This window comes from Artemia sp. Qi Xiang Cuo, chromosome 12, assembly GCF_049724085.1.
Source record: "Artemia sp. Qi Xiang Cuo chromosome 12, ASM4972408v1, whole genome shotgun sequence".
NCBI lineage: Eukaryota > Metazoa > Arthropoda > Branchiopoda > Anostraca > Artemiidae > Artemia > Artemia sp. Qi Xiang Cuo.
Genome location: NC_142805.1, coordinates 49,202,448 through 49,225,462, shown reverse-complemented (window position 1 = coordinate 49,225,462; position 23,015 = coordinate 49,202,448). Strand labels below are relative to the sequence as shown.

The window sequence follows — 23,015 nt, the reverse complement described above, 5'->3', positions numbered from 1 at the left end:
AAAAATCTTATCAATTCCATGTTTTTTTTTGCACATGTTGCTTACTGTAAATAAATCAAACAAAGGATTTCACGTTTGGCGATAGGGAAAAATCTTCAATTGGCTGTTTGTCAATTTCATAGGAAACGTGACTGGAATCATTATAAAGCGAAATACCCGTTTCGTTTTTTGCTTTTTTTGGTATAGAAAAAAAATAGACAAGATTTACGGCTTTCGACTCGTTCGAAGGACAACAACAATAACCATAGCACATGGCATAGTTTTTATTATTGTATGATCCTCTATCATGAACTATATACCTGTAAAGTTTTTACAGATAGATAAAGAATTAAACAATAATTAGCATAGCGAGGGGACAGGCACGTACTTATGAATTTATTGAGGGGTCCTTTTTTGGAAGGAGGGGGGCAAATATTCTTTAAGGAAGTCCAATCCACCAGGATGGTACTTGTCTAGAATCCGGATACACACACGAGAAGTGAAGTTTCGTTAATGCTAATGAAATAAAACAAAATAGGATGAAAACACAATAGTTTAGGAATAAATTTGGACTATATATTTGCAAATTAGGGGGGGGGGTAAAGCATAGCATATATTTAATACGTAACCTAACCTAACCTAGGTACCTTTTTATCCCGTCAACCCAAAAAAAAAGTTTAAATTTTCGTCACAGAGTGAGCAATACCTCACTATGCAGCGGAAACCTGTTTATCAATAGCATCTTTGAGATTTCGATGCGGTCTTTCTTACGTGTGTACCTGGATTCTAGACAAGTACCGGCATCTATACCCGAGAGCCATAAGATTTCTGGAACCAGTTTCTTCAAGCAAGGCATTCCATTTTGCCTCACAAGAAAGTCCCTAGGTGGGTAGCCCCCCTTTCCCTCCTACCACGATTCTGAATGCGTCCAAATTAGTAAGTCAGGTTGAAAATAAACGCTGAAAGTTAGTAAGCGCAGAAGGAGCCTTAAAGGGACGACGACCTGTTCATCTACAAAACTGAACAACATCACAACTTTCTCCGGAAGAAGGGCAAGATTCAAGAATCGGCTTTCTTGTCTTAATGTATACTACATTTATAAAGAAGACTGCAGAGTTTCGGAGCTTCTCTTTAGCCATTTGGAACATTGGTATGAAAAATAACTAATAAAGTAAACCAGGCATTGAAATGGCTGGAAATACTTACAAGCTCAAGTTTGTTGTGCATTAATGTAAAAGAACAATAAGGCTTCCTAGTGACAAACTGCAGAATTGATAACCCTATTGATATACTCGAAAGATAGTGTTTCACGACAAGCCTGTTCAACATGTTAATACCCTACGTTACCTTGCTTTCTACATTGTTTTAAATCTTTCTTGGGAGCATCATATCGATACTATTTCTGCCCAGATTACTTGAGGTGTGTGCATTCCTGTGACGACTGAAGCATTTATTGTCACAGAGGATAATAGTTGCACTGTATCACTTTGATATACACCCATACATATCTTCTTAATCCTTAGTTTACAATTACTACTACTCACAACTCACTGTAGCACAAAGCCGCTAGAGGCCAACACTGATACGCACACTCCTCCAACCCCTTCTATTTAAAGCCTCCCTCTTTACACCTTCGCAAGAAGCCCAATTTCTCTAAATCCTTCCTTTCAACCTTCACCCACTCAATCTTAGGACAAGCTGCTTTTCGTTTAGCCCTAGATGGCTGGCCGAAAAGGATAATCTTTAGAAATTTGTCATCCTTCATCCGCAGAAAATTTCCTAGCCACCTCAACCTTTCTGCCATTATAGCCCTAGAAAGCAGGAAAGAATCACATTTTTAGAACAGCTTACTGTTTGAAACACCATTAGTCAAACAGTTATCGAAAACTATGCGTTGTAATCTCCGCTAGAAAATATCTATTAAATCCTCCTCCGTCTTTCGGTGAACCCACATTTCAGAACCATTCTTGATCACTGTCATCATTGTAGCTTCAAATATTTCAATCTTGGTTCGCAGACTTATCTTCCTATTCTCCCAAACATTTTTCAACTTTGGAAAAAAAACCTACGCCTTGGCTATTCTACTTTTAATATCTTCACTGCATTCACCATCTTAACTAATAATGCTACTTAGGTAAATAAGGCTATGCACTTGATGGATCTTCTCATTACCCGATATAACACAAACATAAAATACACAAACATATATATATATACTATATATATATATATATATATATATATATATATATATATATATATATATATATATATATATATATATATATATATATATATATATATATATGTTTGTCTATTTTAACATGGGCTTAGTCGATATAGCTTCAAAAGAAAATCAGCCTACAATAGTAACAACTTTTTGTTCTTGAGTTTATTAGACGCCACACTGAAATAAGATGACTCACCCTGAGAAGAGTCTTCTAAGACGGTGTGCAGGCCAGCAAAGCCAAGGTAGTGAATTAGGGGCCAGGATTAACGCCTTTACTATGTCACAAACATACAACCGCCAATGAATTCATAACAGTTTATCTTGTAATATGTTTAAGTCAAAATTAACAAATACCTGCCATGTCTTTGCTTGCAGCCTGAAAAAGAAATTTTTTTTCTAGCAATTGTATGAGCCATATTTCTAGCAATGACTAGCAATTGTAGGCATACACTGAGCTTAGGTCAGAATGATTGGTACTTGTGCATTATATCCTACACAGCGCTAGAGACTCTACCAGAAAGTACTACAGAAAACCAGTCAAACGGGTATTTGCAATGAGTAAATGGATTGCAAAGCGTGATTTCTTTTTGCGTTTACTATATTTAAACTGTTGTTTTTTGGGGTTTAGGAGGGGAAAAGGTACCTAGGTTAGGTTAGGTTACGTATTTAATAAATGCTAGTCTTTACCCCCAACCTCACCCCCTAATGCGCAAATATATAGCCCAAATTTGTTTCTAAACTATTATATTTTCATCCTTTTTTATTTTATTTTATTAGCATTAACCAAACTTGACTTCTTTCGTGTGTAGGATATAATGAACAAGTACCGAATAATCATATGGTCTAAACGGCCAAGTTTAATTTTTCTCTTGACGAGAGTGTTTAAAACACGGTTTAAAACAAGTAGATTCATAATCTTGCTTCTGAGAGGAGTCAAATTTTGCTTCAGTAACAAGATTTAACTTCATTCAATGGAAAACTCCTTCACTTAGGCGACTATTCGGTCTGCTTTTGTTTCGGACCAAAATAAATATAAAAAAAATTCTGTTTAACCGTGTTTTAAATAAATAAAAGCTTCCGGTTTGTGCACTGGCCAAAATGTACCCTTGTCATTACTATTAAGATAGGTCCTCAATGGAGCCTTCTTTTTTTCAAGATATATTATACGAGCACGTCACACATTCTGCTTTCAATCAGAAGTATCAGCAAGAATTCAATTAGAGACGTAGCTTAGTTGTTTTCTATTAGAAATTAACTTAAGTCTCTGTTAACACTAACAGCTTCTGTCCACTGTTCAGTTCTTAACAATATTTGCTAGCTATTTATAAAACAGTATTGCTAGCTAACAATTCTCAGAAACATTTTAGGAGGGTGGAAAATAAAAAATAATTACACATTTGTAATAAAAAACTTATCTTTATACGAGTTTTTGTAAAAGAAGAATAAAGGGCGTTTTCCTAACTTTTGAAAAATTTAGATACAAACATTTCTAGTAAAAGTTCAGCTCAGTTAATTTAGCTATCCTTCTAGGCTAATCTATATCTATTAATATTTGGGTACTTGTGTATTACGGTATTTGGATTACACGCTCGAGAAGTGAAATTAGGTTAATCCTAAACAGAAATATGATGAAAATTTCTATTCACGATAATTCACGAAAATGTATTCTTCAATTAGTTTATGTAAAAAAGTAAAAAAAAAGTATGGGAATTCTGTGTTATATGGCTCGAGAAGTGAAGTTAGGTTAATCCTAATAAATTATACAAAAATATGATGAAAATTCAATACTTTAGTAACAAAATTATGAAAACTACAACAGAGAATTATGATAGGGAGCCGAACAGAACGCATTATATTAAATACCTAAGCTAGCCTAACCCAACCAAAATACCATTTCTATACATTAAATATTTAGCGAAAACATACCTACAACGCAGATTTCAACTGAACCTCAGCTAATTTTTTTTCAAATACTGACAGGTATAAACCGGTTATTGTCTTATCTGTAGATCCAAATTCTCGAGTGTGTACCATATAATTCACAAGTACCAATATTTGTAAAAAAAAACAACATCAAATTGCTAACTGTAACCATATACTAGCAGTCACGGATCCTCTATCAATGCTTAAAGCGTAAAAAAAAACTCCTCCTACTTTGCTGCATTATCAATTTTTGATTTTTTCACTTTAAATTCTCTAACAATTTTCTCCACAGCGATTCAATTGGTAAGGAGAATCTATAACAATGTTATAGTACAGGCACACTAGCCAAAAATATGGGTCGACCCCAAACAAATTGCAATAGAAATGATTTTTATACCATGTTGTAGAGAAAGAAAAATCTAAACAACATATCCGAAGTTGCACATTCTAGGTCGACACAAAACTTTTTTTTTGCTGTTCTTGTCAGTTTTTTCATTTGTTCTTAAAAAAATGAACTGTCGGTAAATGTTCGTTTTTCTGTATATGAAGTACCGTCCTGATGTAAAATGAAGAGCTGAGCCCAAAAATAAAAGCAAATTTGATGTACAATGTACCAAAAAAAGTTTCATAATCCTCAATATGTGATTTTACCCTTTTCATCGTTGTGACCTCTTTTTCGCCATACTATCAGAAGGCAACTATTCTAACATAATATGATGCGCTGAGCCCAAAAATCAAATTAGCCTACTCTAGTGTCTACTAAAAACCCGCTTTATATTCATCAATATGCACTTTTTTTTTACTTTTATTTGACATGTTTCTTTTAGCACTTATTGTCCCCCAATTTGTCGATTGTTGGTAAAAAAAAAAAAAAAAAAGTGGACTGATAAATTATGGTTGGTTCGTTTAGAAGACCAGTTAATAAACAGAAGGCAGCTACGCCACCTTCATGACTTCGTATGCAATAAATTATATCAACGTTTCGTCCCACGCTTTGTTCAAGTGATTTCTCGGATAAAGCCGCAAGCTAAAAAGTCACAATTGAAAATTACCCCGAGTAATCATTTATTAAGTTACTTTAATGCCCGTAGTTTGATATCTTGCCATCTATAGACTCAAAAAAGGCATTCGATATATTCGCCACCAAAAAAGCTAGAAAAAAGTTTCACTGCAAATGCTCTTCTTTCCCATTGACTTGATATTATAGTGATCTTTTGGTTCTATTGTGTTATCTCGGTGACCTATCAAGCAATGAACTATTCTTTGCACCTTAGCCAAAGTCGAACAAAGCTCCCCAAAAATGGAATATTCACAAATTGAATGAGAAACTTGGCCAAGAGACATGCCATCTGACTCTTTTTGCTCATGAATCTTAGGCTGTGTCTCTACTTCACGGTTCCACACTGTGGGAAAAGGCCTCGCTCTGAAGAAGCTAATGGCAGATGCCGATTTCCTACATCAGCTGCAGTTTTCATGCTGAATTCAGCTTCGAAAGAGGAAGTAAGGGTTGCTGGAGAAGACGCTCTGCTCATGATATATGGCTCATCAAAAGGAGGAAATCTGAATGAACTCCACAGGGAAGTTTTTAAAAAGAGGGTGGCTACTGCTAGCATGTTCGTCCACTCAGAACAGTTACCACCAACTTCTGATGCGGCTAATTTCCACAGTAACAGGGTTTTCTACCAAGTTCAGGTATGGAGTGGAGATCCTGTTGGAGTGTGAGATACAATTTCGAATCGCTTCAAATCTCCACATGGTTTACTTCGAGAGTCATCTTACTTTGATTGAATTGCCGAACTAGTTGAAATAAAAACTATTCATTGATGCGAATGGGAGAATAAGGAATACGAGAAAGCTTTTGCCCCAGGTTACAACGAAAAGAAAGCAAAGAGAGGACTGGCGATAGTCTCAGCAAGACATTGCTGCTATCAAGTTAAGAGACAACAAAAACGACTTTTTGGCCTCCAACCTACATTCGACTGAACTGACGACAGTTGCTAGAAAAACCAGGGATGGAAGGAGATTGACAATATTTTGGTCGAAAATAGTCAGCAACGTCTATAACCAATGTTGGGATGAGTCAATTATGCTGACATTTTGAGTGGATTCTATTGGTACGATTGAGAGTGCTATATGTGGTGGTAGAGGCCTCCTAAACAAGCCATTACAAACGCTTATGCTTCCTACTTAGCAATGAAGCCAGAGGGAACAGAAAATCCATTGTTAAAAGATTAAAAGATGATTAGCCAGAGGGTTAATGCAGCTAGCAGTTGGCTATGGAAATAGTCCACAAATCTCGTTGGGAAGTTTCCTAAGTAAAAAGATGGAATCTCGTCTAAAGGGTTACTGTCAATCTTGTGGCGTTTTTCACTGCTTCAACAAGGAAAAAAACTACTTTCTTGAGTACCATGCAAAGCAAAGTGAAAAGGGTTTTTTAAGACGATAAGCTGTGGTAAAGTCCCATACTTTTCATAAAGTGGTAGTTTTCAGGAAAGGTGGAATCGGTAACTTAAAGACTGACGGGATCTGCAGATTCCATTTTTCAGTATAATGAATGGCAAAAAATAGGTGCTGGGAACAATGTCTTAAAATAACATTCATTAGTGTTAGTTAGTTCTAAACAAGAAAAAGAAATATTCGTCAGCTAGAAATAAATGCGGTCCTGAGATGGCTAAGTTTTAATGTCGCTCTTTACTTCCATTTGTAAAAATGAACTTGTTACATTTTATTTAATTCCTTAGGACAAAGTCCATCAAAAAATCCATTTAAGCGGATTAAATAAAAAATAAAAAATTATCAACTGAAAGTAAGGAGCAAAATTAAAACTTAAAACGAACAGAAATCCTAACGTATATGAGGGGGTTCGCCCCCTAGTCAATACCTCACTCTTTACGCTAAAGTTCGAATTTTGTTCAAATCACAAATCCCTGAATCACAAAGGCCGTTTATTTAGAATAGATAGCTCTTTTGAAAGTACCAACCAAATGTTAAAAAACGCTTTTTGAAAAAAAAACTGTCTTGTGAAAAAAAAACTGCCATGTGACATTGATTCAGAAATAGTAACTGTTATTTTGATTTGTCTTAAAAATAAAAGTTTATTGCGAAAAGAAATTTATGATGGTTTCGAAGAAAAGCCTGAAGCCCCTCAAAATGGCGTCAGATCAAAATGAAAAGTATACCATTGGAATCAGCATGGTCGAAAACTTGATTTAGGGTTTTCACTTTTTGCATTGGTAGCACTGATCTATCTCCCTTTTTTTCCAGGCATAGCGGGTTACCAGAACATCATAGAGAGATGCTTAATGGCTCATTCAAAAGCTTTTGCTAATATCTCCGAGGTTTATATGAATTCCGCCATCTGCAAGTGCCATAAGGCAGTAAAATGGCATTTTTTGTGCCATTTCTCAAGGGGTGGCACTAGCAGGCTACCAGAACATCGTAGACAGATTTTTATAGCCCATATAAAAGATATTGCTCATATCTAAGTTCTTCCCACGAAATCCACCATCTGCAAGTTCCAAATGGCACTAGAAAAGGCACTTTTGATGCAATATCTCAAGTGGAAAAGCTATTATCTCAAGTGGGCTATTGGGCTAGCAGAACTTATAAGAGTTATGTTTAATGGCTTATTTGAAGCTATTGCTCATATCTACATGCTTTTTTTTTATCAATTCTACCATTCGTAATTGTGATATCACACTGAAAACAACACTTTTGGTGCCATTTCTTAAGTGGAAATGCTCTGAAGTACAAAACAGATACTATTGTAATAGATATGTTCCAGAACCCTTAACTGAAGGGTTACAAGAACCTCTCCCATACACTCCCCCTCCCAGCCCCCCGTTAGTAAATTTCCTAAATCTTCTACTTGTCAGTAAGCTACTGAAACATTAGCAGGCTACCACACCATCACAGATAGATGATTAATGGCTTAATTAAAAGCCATTGCTTATATTTACTAGGCCTAGCGGGTTACTAGAACATCATAGAGAGATGCTTAAGAGCTCATTCAAAGGCTATTTCTCATATATACTTGGTTTATATAAATTCCGCCATCTGCAAGTGCCATATGGCACGAAAAAAGCTCTTCAGTAAACATCTAGTTTTCTATAATTCTAGAAACATAGGGAAACATAATTAGTTTGTTTATCTGTATTAGTTTTATTTATATATTTTAGATAGGCTGTGAAGTAATAATTTTTTTCCGTTTGAAGTTTCAACTTCGCTCTTTACTTCCCTCGGAAAAACTTTGTTTTTTTAAATTAATTATGGTGATGCATATTTGTGCATCAGCTACTATGAAGGATGGGGGGTGGGTCATAGCGTAGGCGGTGAGGGAGGTATAATATTTTCCATATAGGCTAGTGCATTTATTGTCCAAATTGTCTTTCTTTCCATAAGCCTTCCAATAAAAATAAAAAAGGGTCTGAGGAGTCCGAGTAAAGGTAGGGAATAACCTCTAATCTCCCTTCATTTAACTAAGACTGAATAAAGGCCTGAATGATGATATTTCCCTTCTTAGTGCAGAGAAATGTTTTCTTTTAAGATAAGATATTTCATTCATATTCTTACCAGCATAAAAAATGGGGATGATGAGGGGGCAATGCACGAGCAAAGTCAGGAAATTTACCAGGAGGGGGAGGCATTCGACACCTGAAACTTTGTTCGGCGAATACCCTTAGATACCTCAGCATATGTGTCATTCGTGAGTCCAAATTATATATTTCCCATGGATTTTGCCAAGCGTCACTCTTGTTTCAACCAGTGTACCCATATGTTGAATCAACGCTGACGAAACCAAGAAACGGGAAAACACATGGGGAATATAATTTGGGCTGTATATTTACACATTAGGGGAAAGGGGAGGGTAAAGAATAGTGGAATCACTTTCAAAATTTGTTAACTACAATTTTTTCTGCATACTATGAAGTAAGAATTGTTTCTTAACATGTTTCCTTCTCAACAACCCCAATTCTAGGCTTATAGCCGGGACGATACTCGAAGGTGGGAGAGGAGGGTTGGATTGGAAGTAAATTATCCGTGGGGAGGAACTTTCCGTTGGATAAATACGTAAGTCATCAGACTAGATAAATTTGGTTTGTACATTAAGTTCCTCTTGCCCAAGGAGTTACGTCCAAAAGTTTCAAACCGATCAGAGAAGAGATCAAATGTTTTTGGCCAATTCCTGGTCCCTCCCTAACACCATATACTCGTTGTTTGTAAACAAAATTGTATGTCAGTGCACATGTATGCCGAAAACTGTATGTCAACTAACATAATTTACGGGCATTGCCCAAGGGGCTTCAGGAGTTAAATCATCCCCGGAGGCATATTTATAGGAGCTTTATAGAAAAATAGTCACCATAAATAGAAAAAACGATGATTTTTGTATCAGAAATAACTTATTCACATAACATGATCTGCATTATTACCATTATGTTGGACACCACATTTCAATAGGTTTCTCCCACTCTTGATGAACAAAATTAACAAACCAATGATCTGTTGCAAGAACATAAGCATGTGTTCTATTTATGGTGACTTTTTCGTTCCTACTCAACTTTTACTCATAGGACTGCAAAAAGCGTATGATTTGCTACGGAGCAAAGGGGATTGCTCTTCTAGGATATAGTGGTCAAAATAAACAAAATATTAAAGCTATATGGCTGTATTAGTGTATTCAGGTGTAGTAGGGTCACACTGCTAATCACACCAACGTTAACAGTGCATGAAAGATATCTTTTATTTCGTTTCCAAGATTGTATCCCTGATGCCTGATATTTTTATTAGTATGGGAGATAGCATTAGTGAAGAATCCAACTCTAGTGTTTTACCCTCCTCAAATTATACAACTCCTACAAAGAAAAAACAGAAGAAACGTGAAGCTGCACAAAGTTCTACCACTCAGATTCAGTACTCCCAAAAGTTTGTTGACTCTTGGATGAGTGACCTGCAATTGAAGGAATGGTTAAAAAAAGAACTCATATCTTGGATATTGTGGAGTATGCAATACTGATCTCAAGCTAGGAAAAAGCAGAAGATCAGAGCTTATAAAGCACTCCAACACAAAGAAGCATATGCCAAACATTGAAGCACAAGGGTCCACTTCAAATACTCTTGATCATTTTTTGCAAGGGGGATTCATTGACCAGACAAAGCGTTTTGGGGCCAGAATCTGCACTTTTCTACTTGAACATGACTTGGCTATTTCTAAGGTCGAGCCTTTCGTAGCTTTTTTAAAAAAATTGCCTTCAAAGCAAGTAGTGGAGAATGTGCAACTCAAGAAACACAAAGCTACCAATGTTATATGAAAAGCACTAAGTGGTTTTTATGAAGATCATTTGATTGAAATCTTACGGAATCGCTGCTTCTCTGTTATTATTGATGAGTCCACTGATGCATCTTCTAAAAAGCTTCTACCAGTTGGAGTAATATTTTGCAATGATGACCTCTCAGTTGATGTTGATGTACTCGACGTAGTCAAGTGTCCCGACTCTTCAGCCAAGGCTATATTCGAGGAGCTGAAGAAGTGCGTAATAGAAACACACAAGCTTCCCCCTGCAAGTTTCATAGGGTTTTGCTCTGACATTACAAACTCTATGATGGGAGCTAATCAAACCGTTTCATGATAAAAGAAGCGTTCCTATGGGTAGTCATTGTGAAATGCTCCTGCCATATGGCTCATCTTGTTGCTTCAAAATTGCCAAAATCTATGGAAGACATCTGTCACTTCACACATAGTCACAAGAGGCAACATGCTTTCCTTGAATTTCAAAAGTTCTACCAAGTCGACATGCATAAGATTCTGCAGGCTGGGCAGACTCGATGGCTTTCAGTCAAAGCTGCTGTGGACAGAATTTTGGAACAATGGGATGCTCTTAGTGCCTACTACCGACTTCTACTAGTTGTGGACCCAACAAAGCTCAATGAGCTCATATACACAAATCTGAACCCAGTCATGAAGTGTATGTTTGAATTTGTTGCCTTTGCATTGGGAATGCTTAGTGTATTCAGTTTAGCTTTTCAAGCTGACAAACCACTATTTTATTACCTGAAACTAGAGACTGAATCTCTTATCAAGGAAATGTCTTTGAGCTTCATGAAGAAGGACTATGTGAAGTCAACAAATGCATTCCAAATTAATCTGAATGACCCAAGTATTTATCTTCCCCTCGAAAGTATTTATTTAGGTCCAAATTGGCAGGACTCTCTCTTGACACTAAAATTAGATCCTGATGTGCTCCATAATGTAGTTGAAAAGATCCTCAGAGCTGCACAATCTTTTTACATAGAAGCTGTGCAGCAGATCCAAACTCGATTTCGTTTCGATGACGACATTTACAAATATGCAGAAATGGTTGACCCTGTATCAGCTCACTCACTATGGCCTGGTTCTCTCCAACCCTTTCTTCGAGAAAGTATCATGGGATGGAAACAAAATCGAACAAGAGTGGTGGAAGCAAAGTCTCATCGATGTTGAAAATATTGAAAATATGAATGCGGTTACCTAATGGCGTTTGGTTTTTTCGAAGAAAAACTCCACCGGAATCGAGCTATACGCAAATCTAAAATTGACAGTGATATTTGTGTTCACTCTTCCTTTCTCCATCGTTTTCGTCGAAAGGTTTTTTAGTGCAGTAAAAATCATAAAGACAGACAGACGGAACTCGCTTAAAACGGAACCGTTACGTGAAATTCTGAAAACAAAATACGGTATGAGGCGGGCCCGAGAAAGTGCCACACGCATTCGTGGAGACGAGCAGCTACTGCTGCCCATGAAAAGAGTCAAGGCTTCAGCTACCATCGGAAAAAAGGATGAAGGTGTTGAACCTGATTCTGACTAGAAATAGATTTTTCTTTATTTATTTTTTAATCAATATAACTGGATTCTGAGGCAACTAATGGATTGTTCACATTTATGTAATAACCAGTGTGACCTTACAGCCCAAATTACCAAAAATAACCATAAAAAATAAATATTGATTTGTTTTGACCACCATGTCCACGTGCTGACTCAACCAATTAAGAACTTTGATTGATCATTCGTAACAGAAAATAGAATTGAAATCTATTTCTCTTACTCGTCTTACTACACCCTATACGCCTTACGACGCCTTATTGCACACGAATGTGAACAATTCCTAAGTATTGTTTTATTTTTTACCTTTTCTGTATTACTCAAAGTACATCTCAAGCAACTTTCTATCCTTAAAGTTCATATTTTCGTCATATTTTGACAGATCTGTTGACAGATATCTTTTTTTTCAAATATTTTTATTAACATAAACACAACTCAATATAAAAACAAGTCAAAGCAAAAATAATGCTTGAAAAAGCGACCATTTGGATATCATTCATGCAAATCCATCCAATGGGGGTGTTGCAAAAATAGTAATAAAGAAGAAAAAATAATGGCAAAGAAAAATAAATAAATGAAGTATCTTCATAGGGTCCAGAATCCGGAATCTGGCACCGGAATCTATCAATCAGAACCGAACTTAACTAGTCGATAATTAAGAAACTGTTTTAAACGTCAAAAGAACATATTTTGGTACAAGTAAATGGTCCTAAGTTGCAAAATAAGTCGTCTTGAACAAATGCTATTAAAAGTCGCCATAACGAGGCTTTACTAGTGATTTGGAAAGAAGTCAGAAAATGGGGGAACCTGTAGGGATTTTGGTAGTGAAAATGGGGGATTTCTAGGGATTTTCACCCAGCCTTTTAGGGATTTAAAAAAATATGAAGTGGAAACACTGATCCTGGATTTTTCTCCAATTAGCAATGCCTTGATGGCAATTTGATTTTAATTCAAAACTCGACTTTGTTGGTATTCATCGGAAAAAAATTTGAAAAACAACAATTTCCCCCCCCCCAGGGGCGTCGTTTGGGAGGGGCAAGGGGGGCAGTTGTCCCTCCATGTGGAGAAAAAATCATTTTATAGCCCATGCTCCTTGAACATCCGGATATGGACTCCTCTTGCCCCCCCCCCCAATGAAAATACTGTAGATTCGCCCCTGCCCCCCCCTATTTTGAGCAATACATTTTACCTCCTCCACATTTCCGTGAAATGACGCCACTGTTGAAAACCTATTGCATGTCTCTTTTCTAGTGGCATGGCTCTATATTAAAAATTACGACCAGACAAGGCCGTATCCAGGGGGGGGGGGGTACCCGGTTTGAACCCCCCCCCCCTCCCCGAAATTTCTGACCGAGTCGAAAATAAGTCGAAAATTAGTAAAACCTAGGTAAAAATTAGTAAAATCAGTCGAAAACTGAGTCAAAAATTAGTACCCCCCCCCCCCGAAAAAAAATCCTGGATCCGCCCTTTCGACCAGATACTTTAATTAGCGGAAGATTGGAGTAGGAGTAGGCCTATGTTCATTTTCATTGGTTCAAGGTATAGTTTTAAGAACATTCTTACCTTCACATTAATGCAGTTCGTATAACACTTTAATATATAATCGTCTTTATATTAAAACGACTATTCATTTCCCTGTGGATCCCAAAGGCATGGACTTCATACAAGCCACCCTATGTAATTACTTAAGTTCGCCGAATACACACAAATTAGCAGAACCCAACATACCTTTGAGCCCCACGCAAGTATGGATCCAGATTTTAAGATTGTCCTGTTTCCAGATTATTGAGCTCGTCGCCTCCCCCAAACAGTGTTTTCACCTTGCCTCTGGTCCCCAAACCTCGTCGAAACTCGAGCTTCAACCACTAGAGCCCAGATAGTTTTGGGGAGCCCATCACCTCCCTTATTCAGAAGTTTGGGGAGTACCTCTAGACTCCGAGCCAAGCTGAAATTTTGACCTGCTTAGTTGTCCCACTATGGTCAACAATCATGTTTCCCTAGGAACTAAGGAGAGAGGTGTTATAATATCTTCACTTAAATTATAGGCTATGGAATCGAACATCAGATAGATAGATGCACTCCTTTATTTTCAACAATTCACAATAACAAATCAATTAAATAGACATAGCCATGGGCGCCCATATGGGGGGCAGGGGGGGGGGGCTCTTGCCCCCACCCCCCTGGCTGAATGATGCTGTCTTATTTTTATATTTTTGTTCGGAGATTTCTATTATATAGCATTAAAAGTAGCAATTAGACGAAGTTTGCCCCCCCCCTGGAATTCAGCTTATGGGCGCCCATGGACATAGCCAAAAGATTGGGTAGATTTGGAGTTTTTCTATTACTTAGCTAGATATGAGACCTGTGTACGTACAGTGACTCAGGTAATTAGTGAAATCACATACTCAACATCATCAAAATAAAGAATACAAAGCAGAAGCGAAAGAAAAACAAACTAAACCATAATCTTCACAAAGGGCCCACTCCAGGGCTGCCATACGATGGAAAAAATCATTAGATTTTAGATTTTTGGTCGATTTAGTGATTTGCCTCAATAATCTAGTTGTTTGAGCTGATTTAGTGATTTTGGTTTTTAGGTAATATAAAAAAATCACAAGAAATATTGATAAATCACTAGGAGTGGTAGCCCTGATCAGCTCTCACCCTGCATCTGGACTAAGGAGAAACTTTTCGACCTGTGATTTAAATCGCCTATAGAATTGATAGACAGCCCCATGGGCGCCCATAAGCTGAATTCCAGGGGGGGGGGCAAACTTCGTCTAATTGCTACTTTTAATGCTATATAATAAAAATCTCAGAACAAAAATATAAAAATAAGGCAGCATCATTCAGCCAGGGGGGGCAAGAGTCCCCCCCTGCCCCCCCATATGGGCGCCCATGGACAACCCCTAATACTGTCCAAAAGGCTCACTGTCCAAAAATTCAAAACATTATATTTATAAATGAAACATTGGGTGATGAACCTGTGAGATCTATTTCGGGGTTATGAGCCGGGGGTTAGCTGACCTTTTTGTTTTAGTTCAAGCATAAATATAGTCCCATTTTTTTATAGATGTCAATTAATATTTTGTGAAAAGGTGTGTCAATATGAGCATTCAATTTTATACAGCAGTGAATGGAGTTTGTTTATTTAATATGTGAGTTTTCTGTTCCTATTTATTGATATTTTTTCTTTTGTTTTGTTTAGTATGTTTTTTATGTTTATGTAAAAAAAAAATTTTCCGTTGAGAAAGGCTCCCGGATGTGGGGCCGAAATATTCGGATTATTTGTGTTTAATTAAATGTGTTGTATTAACTGCTTTATAGAAATTAAAACCCGTTTTTCTTGTTTAATTTCCTGAATTGGCATATATAGGGGGGGGGCTGAAATTCATTTCAGATAGAAATGCTTATTATATTCGTAATCAGCATAAAAAAAGGCATCGAATGGTGTATTCACTTTAGTCCTAACTCAATAATATGATTTCGTATATATTGACCGTAATCAGCATAAAAAAAGGCATCGAATGGTGTATTCACTTTAGTCCTAACTCAATAATATGATTTCGTATATATTGACCGTAATCACCATAAAAAAAGGCATCGAATGGCGTATTCAATTTATTCCTAACTCAATAATATGATTTCGTAGAACTTTACCAACTTATCTCCATTTCTAGTACGATACAATACTAATCAGAATAAGTAGAAAACATATCCGTAAAATAGCGGGTAAATTTTTACCAAATCATATTATTGACTTACGAATAAAGTAAACATACCGCTTAGTCCGACTCGAACAGATCAAATAATATACCCTTCGACCCTGTGTGCTCAGTCATTAACATACATTCCACTAAATTGGAAGGGGTATTGAAAAAAAAACATTGAAACTATATATCTAACTTACTGCGTACTTATTAACAACAGAGAAGAAATACATCCAGTACTCAGTTGAATTGAATTATAATAAACACTAGCTGGCATGGATTTGTTTTGTTCCTCGAAACGTAGTTGTCTTGCGCTGTGTCTCTGAAACCGTTTCAACAGTCACGTGGACGCCAGGTTTCAACGCTAATCAATAATAATCTTTGAAAAACCCTTACAGACAAATTGAGATCAAACTGGATTAATTTGATCACTTGAATTAATTTATAGAACAAAGACTTTTATAGATAGACAGCTAAATCCTCTGATCGTTAAGAGTAAACCAAGAAATCGATCCTACTAGAAGTTCCGGGTTTTAGGCGCCATCCATTTAAAGGAGCTTCCCAGAAAAAAGCGAGAAGAGGAAGAAGTAGGGCTGAGAAATTTACAATCAAGTCTTTAGCATGAAAAGATTATTTTTTTTTGTGTTGGTAAAGAGCGAGCATCAAAGCCTAAACGAGAAGAAAGTATGTCGTCAAGAAAAGTTCCTTGAATACTCCCTACTCTATTCCCTGCCCTTAACAACAAGATCGACTGAAAAGTATTTAAAAAAATTAAAATTAAAATTGCGAAGAAAGGAAGAAAACCAGGACAATTTACAAGCATTTCAAAGAGACTATATCAAGACGTTGGCATAATTCATGGCCAATTGGGAGTTTATTGGGTACTTATGTATTAGTCAGAAAACACGCGAGAAGTGAAGTTTGGTTAATACTAAAAAGTGTTTCAAAAATAAATTCTTCCCTGGATTTGCCATAAATTTGCTGCTTACGCTGAATAACCAAGTAAGCAAATATATCGAATAAAAGAAGACGCCTGTAAGGGTATTTCAGTCCTCTACGTACACGCAAAGGAACTAAAAGCTTCCCCAAAAAAGAGAATTTTCGAAAATGGTGCTCATTTCAATTACATTTCAAACTACACTTTAATAGCATGAATCGTGCTTCGATAACTCCAATTTGACGAATGAATAATTAAAAAATAGGACGCTAACCCAATAAGTTTTATCAAACAGCTATAGTGTTAAACAGTAATCAAGGAGCGGCTCAATTCTAACTAAAACTTAAAAATAGAAGTATGATAACAATTGATAAAAGAATTGGGGTTTTCTGCAGATTGCAAATATATAAATTTCATTACGTTTAATATCTACCCACCAAAGGCTCCAAGCCTCAGAAGAAAAAGGGATTTTGAAAACAGGGAGCCTGATTTTCGAAAAAAGGGAGAAACGACCCCCAAAAAGTCAATAAATCTTAATGTAAATCAGACCTTCAGATTCAGCGTATCAGAAAATGTTATTGTAGGGGTTATGATCTCCTATCTGCACAAATGTGGAATTTATGTTTTTGCCAGAAGACTGAACACAGATGCGTTTCTTTTTTTTTCTAGTGTCCTTTTTAAGAAACAGTAAAGATTGGAGAACAACTAAACCTCCTCCCAAGACCTAATTTGTCTCATATTTTGTTTTCGCATGTTATGATTTAAGATCAATTTGACAAACAAAAAAAATCATCTCCTTCAACTACCTATAAACAGGGTTGCCACTCAGCCGGTTTTTTTTGGTGCCATTTTGGGTGGCAACATAGTGTCAATTTTGTATAAAAAGTGTCATTTTCCAAAAATTTACCGATCGCGACGCTTCGCGTCGCTCGCGCTCATATCAACAAGCTTTTTAAATTGAAAATATTGCCCAACCCGCTTTGGATCAACCCGACGTGGTTTCCTTCATCTTTAAATTCTCCAACATGAAATGTCGGATCTAGATGCCATCTATCAACTATAAAAAAGAAAATTTGATTTTACTTAGTCGGTGCTAATTTCTGGCTTTGCGCAGCACTTCCACTCTTGTCAACTTTTCAGCCCCCCTCCTAAAAATCCGCTAAAACACAAATGGTGCTTACTGTATAAAATGGGAACTCGTCCCACAGAGTACTTTCTTCTCTTTTTTTCTGAGCAGTCTTTGTTCATAGCGTGAAAAAGGAACGGAAAAAGGAAAGAGGAAAAACCTTCAGTTTTTTTTTCTTTTGAGAAAACGGAAAAAAACAGACAGCAATACTCGTCTACATTGAAAGTTTTTCATCCAGTTTTTCCATAAAATGGACTATCTGGATTATTTCAGTGCATTCAGGTGCTTAAAAATTTTCTTTTCTCCGGAAATGCTGAAGAGAATGCCACGAACATAGATCGTAGCTATTGATTACCCTATGATAAACATAACTGATTGTGGTTCAGCCACTAACTCTTTCAAATAATTCATTTGACAAAAACTAGTGGAAAAACAATAAGACAGCTATATAATCTAATCTGTTTGTCACAACCTGAATAGAATAAGTTTCACGAGAACTTTCGTCGCTCCCAGTAAATTTTTCTTTACGAAGTCTCCAGGGACTAGGGCATAGGAACAGTCAACTAGCGTTTTAAGTATCAATATGAAAACACCTTTACAATAAAAAACGAGTATTTAGAGTATCAGCGTGATTTCAGAGTATCAGCACATTTAAAACCAAAAGTTAGTGGGAATGAAATAACTAAAATGAGGAAGTGCGTCCAAATTCAATTTATGTAATGATGTAACAAATTTAAGTAAGAAAAAAAAGTTAAATTATATTGTGATTTTTCTAATGATTGTATAGGATTTAAGATAATGGAAATTTTGGTATCAATTTTGTTTTTAGTATGATGGCTATGTATGAATTTTCATTGGTCCATTGCCAGAAGTTCAAAGAAAAAAATGAAAAATATGAAGGGAAATGTTAGAGGGCATTTTGCGTCATTGGCCCAGTCACTGAAGAGGTCACTAGATATTCTTGTGGGGCACCAGTGAGCTCAGTGGATGAATTTGCGTTGATGAGTCGTTGTGTGATGTCACCAGTGAGCTTTTCAGTCACAGGGCTTCAAGAGCTCCAGTCACGGAAATCGATGAAAAGACGCGTAATGTTATGCAGTCACTGGCCCAGTGACTGGTTAACATAGTTACAGCTATTAACATAGTGGCGCAAAAATACACTCTTAGCTTTTCTTGCTCTTTTCTTCTATGAATTGTAGTCAACCCTCAACTAATAAAACATAAAAATTGAATTCGGACCCACTAAAAAATTGCAAACTCCTTGACTGACTTATCGTCTATGAGCCTACAAACTATTGCAACAACACAAAATAGTTGAACTAAACAATTGAAGGCTTCTCCACCACATTGCAGTTAAATGTCTGTCTCAGTCCTCTTCATTGCCAAGTATTTCGTACCGAAGATCACTAGGTGATCTTCGCTTATCAGTGATAAGAATAAGAATATAAAAATTTCTCACACACAGATAGAGACAAACACGTTTACGTTTTTCACCACACAGAGAGATTCTTGCATTCAATAATTGCCGCACGCGGAGTTAAGATAAGTATCTTAACTGACAAAAAAGGCATATCAATGTATTTCTACATTGACAGTTTTCCTTCTGGATTTTTGTCTGAAAAAATTCTTGTTTTGTAAAATAGTGCTACTTAGCAAAAAAAGTGCCACTTTTGCTAAAACATATCCTAATAGCGCCAGGTGTTCCAAAAAGTGCCATTGTAAAAAAAAAAGTGTCAAAAGCGACACTAAAGTGTCACCGGTGGCAACCCTGCCTACAAACGTATAACACAGAAGTAGATTTAATGTTAAGATCTTCAAACGACGAAGCGACGATTTTACTTAGGGGGCATTCAAATCAGAGAGAGACGACATCTTGATTGTGATTGCAAGTTTTCAGTTTAGTTTATTAATATTGATAACTTGTGTCTTATGTTTCCCAAAATGTTTAAGACAGTACATTTTTATAAATAAAAAAAAGTTTGGTAAAATTCGACGGTACTATCCGATTAGCTGTAAACCATGCAGGAAGTGAAGTTTGGTTTATGCTAATGAAATAAAGCAAAATAGGATAAACAAGTAATAGTATAGAAACCGAATTCGGTACCGGTTATATATTTGCACATTAGGGGGCGGGGGGGGGGGGGGTAAAGCATAGCATATATTAAATATGTAACCTAACCTAGGTACCTTCTTTCCCCCTAAACCCCAAAAAAGTAAAGTTTAAATATTGTAAACGCAGTTATAAACCTCTGTTTGCAATCCAATTCTTCGTTAAGAGAACCTGTTTGACTGGCTTCTTTTAGCATCTATCTTGCGTGGCTTACAGCTAATAGAACAGTACCACTTCTACTTTAGCTACTTTTGGCTATCTTGGAAAGGGGTTAGGTTAGGAAAATGAAACTTTCAGGGATGAGTCTGCAGGCTAAAGTATGGGTATTTATGTACTATTTGGAACACACACGAAAAATGAAGTTTGGTTTATGCTAATGAAGTAAAACAAAATAGGATAAAAATATAATAGTCCAGAAACAAATTTCGGCTATATATTTGCACATTAGGGGGGAGAATGGGGGGTAAAGCATAGCATATATTAAATATCTGAGCTAACCAAACCTAGGTACCTTTTTTTCCCCTAAACTCCATAAAACAATAGTTTAAATATTGTAAACCCAATAACAAACCACGCTTTACAATACATTTCTCTATTGAAAGAAACCCGCATCTTTCCTATATAATATAGCGCATGTGTTCCAGATAGTACATATTCAAAGTATGTCCCGGGGAAGTATTTTGAAGTACCTACCTCCACTCCTTCTCCCTCTAGAGGGTCCTTAAATTTGCCTACATGAGAGGTCTATACTTATTGAAATTTTGACAAAACAACATTTTATCTTAATTTTCAGTTATCAGTTTCTTTTTCTCAAGGCTTAGTTCCAAAAAAGCAATTCCTGTTATTTGAGTAGAAATTTAAGCCATATCAATGTTTTTATTTTTCTTCAAAATTTAGGAAATGTATTTGCATATCTTTAAAACCTTATAAATTGGGATTGAGCAAAGTTGTGAAGCTGAACACAATTTTGTTGTACTTTTCAGAAAAGACAGGATTCGTGGCATTATTATTGCAACCCTTCACCTCTGGAGGTAGAAAAAAGGAGAGAAGTCTTTTATTTGTGCCTTGATTTGATTTCATCTTCACTTCAGGTCCGAGTGTCACTGTTTTCCTAATTGGAAGATATTTCTTACTCAAGTCTCTTCTGTCGGCCTGCTACTACGCCATTGATATACTGATTTCCACCATGAAAAATTGCAGCCGTTAAGAGGTGTCATATTACCTGGGAGAAATTTTTTGTTGTATTTTTCTGTTCTTGTAAAATAAATGAGATTATTTTTTTGTATTTATTGATGCTACAGAAAGAAGAAAGGGAAACTGAATCCTGAGAACTAGGTATTAGACTGTAGACATAGTAAACTGAACAACGCTAGTGATGGAAATCCAATAAAAGAACGGGAAATCCAATAAGGATCTTAAAATCCAACATGTTGTTTTGTCAACAAACTGAAAATTCAATTCGGGTACGAGATTTTAATATTTTTGTTACTGAACAATTCGGAAATTTAGAAAAGATCAAGAAATTTCAAAATGGTGTCCAATATTCCATTCCAGTTGTTAATATTCCTATTTTGGTGTTGATAAGAATTACAAACAGTTTTTGTTCAATCTCAAACGATTTTTTTTTAGTGTGGGGCTATTGGGCTAGCGGAACTTTAAAAAGTGATGTTTAATGGCATTCATTCTTAAAGCATATCCCGGGAGGGCAGATTTTAAACCTATTACTCATATCTACGTGCTTTTTATCAATTTTACCATCCAAAAGTGCCATGTAGCACTAAAAACGGCACTTTTGGACCACTTCTTAAGTAGAAGAGTTTGGAAGCATAAAACTGTACCATTGCAATAATTATGTTCAAAACAGTTTATTGGAGGCTTATAAGTTCACCTCGCATATACTCCCCCTCCAAACCCTTTTAGTAAATTGCATAGATCAGCTAGTCATATTAAAAGTAAAAGATTATAGTGAAAGCAAATTAACTAAAACTAAAAACTTTTCAATTAAACATCTACCAAAATTTAAGCTTGATTGATAAACATTTTTGAATTGAACCTTTAAACTTCACTCTGCGATGAAGCCTGTGTGCTAGCTCTAACGGCGGTAATTGAGGGGAAGACGTCCTTGTCCTCTTAGTTTTTGCTCTTCCCTAGGTTTTGAAATCACCTTGTTTTTGGTCATTTCATTGGAAAAGGCACTTGTTTCATTTAAAAAAGTTGGGGAAACAACCGAAAGCGCACTTTGTGAGAATGTGTTATCAAGTCAAATTATAAAGAGTAATTAAGTATAAATGTAAGCTTTTAAATGAAGTCTTAAACAGCTTTCTTTTGTTAAAATACCCTTCTAGTGTCTGGTCGTAAATAGGTGATTAATAAGGTCTTCATAATAGCTTTTTGAAGCAAATTCAGCTAAGTAAAACAACATTATGCTTTTCGAAATTAAAACGTTCCTGAAAAACATGTATTGTTTTGTAAAGTATGGATAATGAACTTTATGTTATAGGCTAAAATTTTCCTTAGCGGTCACGGTTGTTTGCAGTATTTTTTTAGAGCTCTCTTATCTCCCCTAGATCGGTGATGATTAGAAATTATATTAAAAATAAGTTTTCAACTGAAACAAAGAAGTGACATTAAAACTTAAAACGAACATACATTATTCCGAATAAATAAAAAAGATCATGGCAGCGTTTTATCTGCATTAAATTTTAATCAAAAACCAACAAAGATTAATTTAAAAAAACAAAGCTTTTCCGAGGGAGGTAAAGAGCGAAGTTGAAACTTATAACGGACAAAAATTATTACATCACAGCCAATTTAATACATATAAATAAAACTAGTACAAATAAACCAACTAATTATATTTCCCTATGCTTTTAGGATTATACAAAACTAGCGCTTTACTAGAAACACAAAATAATATAAGAGTTTTGGTACAGTAAAAGCAAACCAATCATGGACACCTTTTATAGAATCAAAATATTATCAATCCCTTTTAGGATCAATCCCTTTTAAGATAAAACAATAATCCATTTTAGGATTTTCTTTATTTTTTTTATGTTTAATTTGGTATCTCGTTTTGGTTCTTAAAAGGACATGTCATGATTAGTTTGTACACAAGTTCAAATTAAGGCCATCTTGATAGTAT

At 35.9% G+C, this 23,015-nt stretch overlaps 1 protein-coding gene across 5 annotated transcripts in view; it reads right to left on the bottom strand.

The window, feature by feature from the left end:
- Positions 1 to 23,015, bottom strand: part of Ypel (Yippee-like) — an 87,312-nt gene that overhangs the window by 52,638 nt on the left and 11,659 nt on the right. For 2 of the 5 annotated variants that reach the window (XM_089098303.1, XM_089098299.1), the window contains exons 1-2: positions 15,901 to 15,944; positions 2,406 to 2,585 (exon numbers count right to left, since the gene is read on the bottom strand). The gene's annotated coding sequence lies outside the window, so the exon portion shown is untranslated. Of the gene's footprint in view, positions 1 to 2,405; positions 2,586 to 13,718; positions 13,772 to 15,900; positions 15,976 to 23,015 lie in introns of those variants that run through there. The other 3 variants (XM_089098301.1, XM_089098302.1, XM_089098300.1) reach the window with 3 other exon arrangements.